At 50.6% G+C, this 7,325-nt stretch overlaps 1 protein-coding gene across 1 annotated transcript in view; it reads left to right on the top strand.

Annotated features, from left to right (window-relative positions):
• The first annotated feature begins 455 nt into the window (after positions 1 to 455).
• SYT12 (synaptotagmin 12) overlaps positions 456 to 7,325 on the top strand; it is an 87,515-nt gene continuing 80,645 nt past the window's right edge. The window contains exon 1 of the mRNA XM_019519851.1: positions 456 to 833. The gene's annotated coding sequence lies outside the window, so the exon portion shown is untranslated. The remainder of the gene's footprint in view (positions 834 to 7,325) is intronic.

Here is a 7,325-nt window from a genome sequence, read left to right as displayed (position 1 = left end):
AAGTCAGACTGTGCACCTAAAGGAGAGGCATCCCCATTTCAAATCCAGGTACCCAGAGCCCAGCAGGAGAGGAGTTGGAGGGGAACAGGGTAGGGACTGGCTTTAATAGCCTACGGAGACCTGTGTGATGAGGTGAGGGGAAGCACAGGTACACAGCCTGAGGACAAGGTCTTGCTGTGTCCCCCACAGCTAAAGGCAATTCCTCCCCCACCCCCACCTTTTGGGAAACCTAAAATCCAGGTCTTAACTGCAAGAAAGGAGCATGCCACCTGCACAGCCCTGCTTTGCTTTTGTTTTGATTAGCAACCTCCTTTTGATCCCGGGAGGGGAGGGGGAATCCCTTCCTTAGGGGCCGGGGAGAGGGGCCGGAGGAGGAGGATGGGGGAAGGGGGGAAACTGATCTCTCCGGACTCACTTCTTGAAGACACAAGCATTGCAGGGGTGGGACTCCTGCAGTCAGGGGGTGGGCTTGAATGAATGCAGTGTTGGGCACTGCCAGGCATCTCAGAGCAGCACCGAGTGAGGCTCAGCCGCACAGCACGCGTGTGGATGGGAGCAGGGGAGCTCCACTTCTTCAGCCCGGAAACAATCTCTTGGAAAAATCCATTCCTGCAGCCAGCTCATTCTTCTCCTCTTGGAAGGAGCAGCGGAGGAGAAGGAGGGGGGCTGGGGAGGGGACCAACCAAAGATGCTGATTTACAGGAGCCACTGAAGGCTTCCTTTGCTTCTGAGGGCTGCAGGGGGAATATGCCACAGGGGATGGATTTGTGAGAAGCCTGGCCTGAACTGCAGAGTTTGCGGGTTATTAGTGCTGCACCAAACTCTGGGCTTGGGTAAGTGCCATGGGAGCGCTCGCTGTCAGTCTCAGCCTCTCCATTCACCTTAGCAGGCAGGAGCTGTCAGGATTGCTAAGGCAGGCACTTCCCCGGGGCTGCTCCTCGTGGGGTGCATGTGTTCTGCTGCATGCTGGCTTCTCTCTCTCTCCCTTTCCTCCCACCACCCCCCGACTGTCCAGGGCTAGGAGCAGCCAGAGCTTCAGAAGCTTCCCTTTGCTGTGGAGGGGTCTGGTAGCTAAAACAATGGAAACTTTCCTGGTATTACTGCTGTTCTGTGGGGCTTGGAAGTGGGGGACCCCCATCAGACTGCATGTCCTTGGGGCTCACTGTGCCTCCCAAGCTGAAGGTAGCCCCCTCCTGAAAATTTCATTCGGACATCGGAGCGTCATGTGTGGGACTGGTACTAGAGCAGAGGAAGCCCCATGGCAGGAAATGGGGTGAGGAGCCGACTCCTGGGGCATTCATGGCTTTGGGTAGAGGAATCTGTGCTCGGAGGTGCATCAGAGGCATGGAAAGCCTGAGCGTGTTAGGCTATCCAGCCCAAGAGCCGATGAAGGCTTCTCCTTGACGGTCCAGTTTCAGTGCTTTGGCTTCCAGCGTACGCTGTGTGTACCACTGAGGCACAGAGACACCCTGCTCTCTGATGCTATGACTGCTCTGAGAGGCTTGTGGGGCAGTGGGGAGAGGGTTTTCCTTTTGTGGCAGGCATAAGTAGTAGTGTCTGCTTGTTCCTTGCCTTTAAGCCTTTTGTGTAGTTTTCACTCTACTTTGGGGCAATGTAGAGCCCACTGCTGCAGGTACTGGGGTCATGGAGACCCACCACCATGGGGCACAAAACAACTCTGATCTCTGTCAAACCATCTTCATGAGGTCCAGGCAGTGGAGGTAAGGTGGTGAAGGGGGTTGTTGATAGAGTTGCATGGGAGGGGAGGTAAAAATGAATACCAGATGCCAGACCTCTCCTGTGGAGCATTGCCTACAGTCGACTCCTACAACAGCATGCTCCCAGGTTACACAGGATTGGATAGTTCAGTATTGCCTGGCTAGTTTGCACAGATCAGGCTGGTAATATCATGCAGCTACTGGTCCCAAGGGAGACTGGGAGAGAGCTTTGGCTCTGCTTTTGTTTTTTATTCACCCGAGCAGTCAGGATCTGAGCATGGGATGGGATGTTGTTATCTCTCTAATGAATTCCCTTTGGCGGTTATTGTAGCTTTCCTGAAGGAATCCAGTCCCATGGCAGTGAATGCTGTAGGAATGCGGAGAGGAGAGCTTAAGGTTGACTCCATATGGAAATGCATTGGGTTCATTCCTGTATGGGGTAGAGATGGAGGCAAAATGGCTTGACTCGGTTTTCTCCCTACCCTCTAGGGCTGGCTGAGGGGCGGGTTCAGTCCCTGACCATTTGGACTGGTCCTGAGGCTGCAGTAAATTGCCTCTGGGTCACTGGCCCCCACAGGAGCCATCCCAACCGCTGGGGACGGTCAGAGTCCAACCCTGCTCTCGGCATGCTTTCTTAGCCTGGGCACGCCCCCTTCCCTGGTAATCACAGGGGATGGTGGGATTCCCCGGTGCTTGGAAATCCACAGAAAAAAGCCAAGAGAAGCAATTTTATGGTCTTTTTTTTATTTGAGCTGCTCACATGAAATGAAGGGGATGAGACTGGGCTCTGTGGATGTGCTGTGTTTCAGCACACACTGAATACGGTTTGTGTGCATGTGTAATACACGTATACTGGAGCTCTGCAGGCTGGCTGTCACTCGCACGGATGCATGCAAGGAGGACCGTTTCAGCTGGACTGGAGGAAATGCAGATCCATTTTGCTGAGACTTGCTAATGAAAGGGGCCAGCCTCTGGGATGGGAAGGGGCATGGTGGACTCAGAGCCTGAGGGTTGAGGAACTCTCTTGAGCATTTGTAGGGCAGAGCTGGCTGCTGCTTTCAAGTCTGGGTGCCTTGTGCACCTGCTGAAATCTTTCCAGCCAGATCAGTGTTCCTCTGACAGGTCCCACCTTTACAAGGAGAGAACGCTGTTCAGACAAGGGAGCAAGGGGGGCCTCCTCTCTGCACAGAATAGCTGCTTATTCCAGTCGCATGTGGGTCTTCAGATCAGGGCTGGACAAACTGAGAACGTGCTCTTCTTTAAGATTCCCTCCAATGCTTCCAGCTGGTCTGGAGCCCCTATGAAGCAGCTTTGGCTGTAATATGGCAGCACTTCATTTTATTCCTGAAACCCACCAATGTGTCATGCATTTTCTGAGGTACGATGGCCATCAGGTGAGATTCCCTTCTACCTCTCTGTCCCTCAACCAGCCAACCCTTTGCATAGCTCTGCCTTCACTCCAGAGGTGAGTCGCTTGCTGCTGTGTGTCAAGGAAAGAGGACACATGGTGTTTCCAGAAGGTTAGTATTTTCTGAACTACGTGACTGAGCTTTTTGTCTTGGGGACAGTCCCATGCTCTGGGTTCGTACAGCACCTGACATAATGGGGACTTAATTTTAGTGGAGACCTCTAGTCATTGCCATAATAGAAATAATAATAATCATGCCATTAAGCAGGCACTGAGTGCTAGATTCTCAGCTGTCCTTCTGGCCTGACTGCAAAGCACCTTCCAGGCGGGGAAAAAACCTCTAAAAACATCTTGCATTGGAACTTACCGCAGCTCAGCACCAGCAGTGTTTAGCTGTTGCTGAACCCAGCAATTCACATCATGGGCCGACCTGCTAAATCTCAGCAGCTCGCTGTGATAAGAGTGTGATAAGAGTTAATCTTTGACCATGCCTTGTTTGCTTGAAATCTGTCTCTGGGACATAATGTGAGCTCCCTGATGTTTATGAGAAGTGCAGGGATCGTGGGTCATGTAGGGCCTGAACTACACTGGTAATGTTGTCAAGCAGCCATGTTTTCCTCTGAAATGCTAACAGGAATTTAGCACACACGGATGAAAAGCAGTGGTGAGACCAAGGCCTGGGATAATACCCACCACCCAGCTGTGTCCATGTCTTCTTCTCTGGCAATCCCTCACAGTCAAGGATGATTGTCTTCCATGAATGTCTTATCTGTGTCCAAAGATGGCTGATAAGGCTTATCTGGGATCAACAGACTCTATTGCAACTCAGACATGTGTTTCTATGTGTGGAGGGTGGCTCCAGATTCTTGACTTGGTCCACGATGTGCTATTTCTGCTGCTCCCACTTTTCCATCTCCTGTTGTCTTTATAAGGTTTCAAAGTACTCCAATCCTTGCAGCAAACTTTTCCTCCATTTGGGGGAGTCGTGGGTGATAGTCTCCCACAAGTTAATGTTGATGTTGCATGTTTTTCAGGTTGAGGTGTTTTTTCTGCCCTGCTTTGAGGTGCTTTCTCTGTCCTCCTCTTGAGCACATGCCTTAACTGAGCTAGGAGAATAAAATTCTCTGGATCATGTGGCTGGCCCAGTGAAGTTGATGCTAGATGGTCATCTCCTTGATGCTCATGGTGTTTGCTTGTGAGAGGATGCTAATGTTGGTGCGTCTGTCTTCCCACTGGCTTCAAAGGATCTTTTGCAGGCAGCATTGATGGTACTTCTCCAATGACTTGAGGTGTCTTCTGTATGTTGTGCACATCTCAGTTCTATATAGTAAGGTGGGGATCACAACAGCTCCATATAGTAAGGTGGGGGATCACAACTGCCTGATAAACCATGAGCTCGGTTTTGGAGCTGATGCCACAATCTTTGAACACCTGTTTCCTCAGTTGTCTGCAAGCTGCACTTGCACATTTGAGGTGATGTTGAATTTCTTCATTGATAAAAGCTTTCTGCAAGAGGTGGCTTCTGAGGTAAGGGAAATACTCAACGTTCTTGAAGAGCATTGTGACAGTGTACCTCCATCTGCTCCTGCTAAAAAGACTTTCCAAGACCCTGGTGCATCTCTATGATGACCTACAGACTCCGTGTTGTGTTAGGATTAAGAAATACCATAGTGGGTCAGGTAGCGGGTCCACCTTACCTAGTATTTCGCCTCTCAGCAGCAGTGTGTGGAGAGCAAAGGAAAGAGTATTGAAAGAGGACCTGTCCAGATAGAGGTGTCCCATGTCCTTCTCCCCTTACAGCCCTCAGCATTCAGAGGCCAAGGAAGTCCTCATTTGGAGGTTGTACATCTGTCATGTTTAATGTCTGCTGATGGGCCTATCCTGCATGAATTTGTCCAATCTCCTTTTGGACCTGGTTAACCCAGTGTTGTGCTGCCCATCCCCTCACTACACCTGCCCTGTGAGTCCCTTCCTCCAGTTCCCTTCCTAGGCTTCATTGACAACTCCATGTCCTCGCACACCTTGTTGGCATCAGCTGGGGCAGAATGTGGACCCACCTTCTTCAAAATCTCAGGCCTCTACCACCTCAGCTAAAGGAGACACCTCATTAACAACAGTAGTCTGCAGGTGTATAGGTCCCCTTGCATAACAGCTTCCCAAGTAGAACGGGCTCTCCAAAGCTGGATGGAGATGGATTGCTTTGGTTCACTGAGGTTTGTGTTGAGAGAGGTTAAATCAGGCTGGCATGGGTCCTGCCCTGGGTTTTACTTTGGATTTATGGTTTTTCCTGGTTTTCTTTACAAGGGTTTGGGCAGCTCAAACATTCTCCCCTGCAGAGTGCCCATTGCTCTACGCCAGGTGTTGGCAATACGTGTCCTACAGCCAGATCAAGCCCACAGAACCATTTCATCTGGCTCACAGATACGGGGCTTCAGAAACATTTGGCAATGGGGCTCTGGTAGCAGTTGCTTTCCCCTGCTGCCATGGGGAGAAGTGCTGGCTTGGGTGTCTTCTCTATGCCACAGCAACTGGGCCCTAGCACCCACCTTCTTGTGTCTGACCAGAACTGGGTTTTTCTAGTCCACAGCCTAAGAAAGCTGCTGCCTGCTGCTCCAGAGCACAGTGGCTCTCATAAGAAGACCAGACTCGATTCACCTGTGAAGTAGATTATACAACATGTGACCCCTGACAGTGGGAAGGGAGGGGGCATGGGAGAAGGGGCTCCTCTCATCGGAGGAGAAGGACTTGAGCCATCTCATTTCAGTTTCTAAATTAGCTTCATGTCCAATGCTGCCTCTCAGCTGCCCCTTTGCACTGTGTGTCTCATGTTATTTTAATCTAGGAGCCATCCCCATTAAACCTAAAATCAATAGCACACTCCAGTCAATTCAGAGCTAACTGGCCAAAGCATTGAATTGCACAGAGCTTCCTCTTGCCTCCCATCTCATCCTGTCTGCCTGCTTCTGTCTCTGTGATCTTGGAAATAGCTGCTCTGGGCCTGTCTTACCCTAACAATCATTAAAGGGACAAGCACACCACTAGCAAGTGACTGATAAATGCACATCAAAGGAAGGTAGCAGCCTTGCTGTCTTGCTGTATTGCATGGAGCTTCAAAAGCTTCCCTTTGTCAGTCTGATTATATACTCTCAGTTCAACCTCAGCTTTCAGATCCTGCAGCTTGGGAATCAATCAGCTCCTCTCCATTGGCTTTATTTACAGTCACTAAGAATCTGGCCCTGTGTTTCCTGTGCTGACGCCCTCTTCAGGGTCTTTATTAGAAGGTATTTTGGTTGCACTATGTATGTGGAGTAGTGAGAAATCCCAGTGCAGCCATGGACAAGATGCTGGTGGTGTTTTGCAAAGCTGTAACCAAAGGGAGGATTCAGATGGCTTCTAGCTGAAATCTGCTTTCTGTCCTAGGCAGGAGGGAGTGGGAACATGCCAGAGAGCCAGCCCTAGGCCACCCTTCTGACCGACTGTGGCAAAGAACATGGCCATTCCTCCTTGCCCCTAACCTTCCTTTATTCTCCTGCCATTTCCATTGCCCTCGCTGCTGTGTCCTCAAATATCTGTGTGTAAAGGACAGCATGCATAGCCCTGGCTCCTTTAGCTATGCGGTATGAATTTTATTGCCACCAGAGTCACCTGGAGGTGGCAAACACAAGGAAAATGTGTAGCTGGGTGAGCCAGTGGTGTGTAAGGTTTTTTTCATGTTGCAGGTGGGGAAAAATGAGGAGCAGTAACCGAGTGGGTCCTTCCTAGGGTACAGAGAGACCCTATGGTGGTGGTGGGTGTGGGGTGATAGGGTCTGGGAAAAGGGACAGAAAATTGGGAGGTGGCTCTAGAGTGGTGTCTCCTGTTCTCTTCCTGCGGCGCACTACTTTTTGATGTTTTAGGTCTCTTATACTTAAGGTCAGAAGTGTGTAATGGGATTACATGGCTTGTAGTATAGGCTGGGTGTGTGTGGCCTGTAAACTCTTCTGAATTTCATATCTATTATATGCATAGTCAGTGGAAGGCCTGAGCTAGCAGGGCTTAGTCCCTCAAACTAATTTCACGGTGACCAGCAACAGCAGCAGCACCATGGTACCACCGTCATGAAGCGACCAGCACCGCTCAGCATGCAGCCAAGCCAATGCCCTATGTGCGCTCAGCTCTGCATAGCTCTGCTGCTCCAGCGCCACCACCGCAGCGCCGTG

The sequence above is a fragment of the Gavialis gangeticus genome, unplaced genomic scaffold (genome assembly GCF_001723915.1).
Source record: "Gavialis gangeticus isolate Ggan-Ray unplaced genomic scaffold, GavGan_comp1, whole genome shotgun sequence".
NCBI lineage: Eukaryota > Metazoa > Chordata > Crocodylia > Gavialidae > Gavialis > Gavialis gangeticus.
This window is presented reverse-complemented; position numbering and strand designations above follow the sequence as displayed.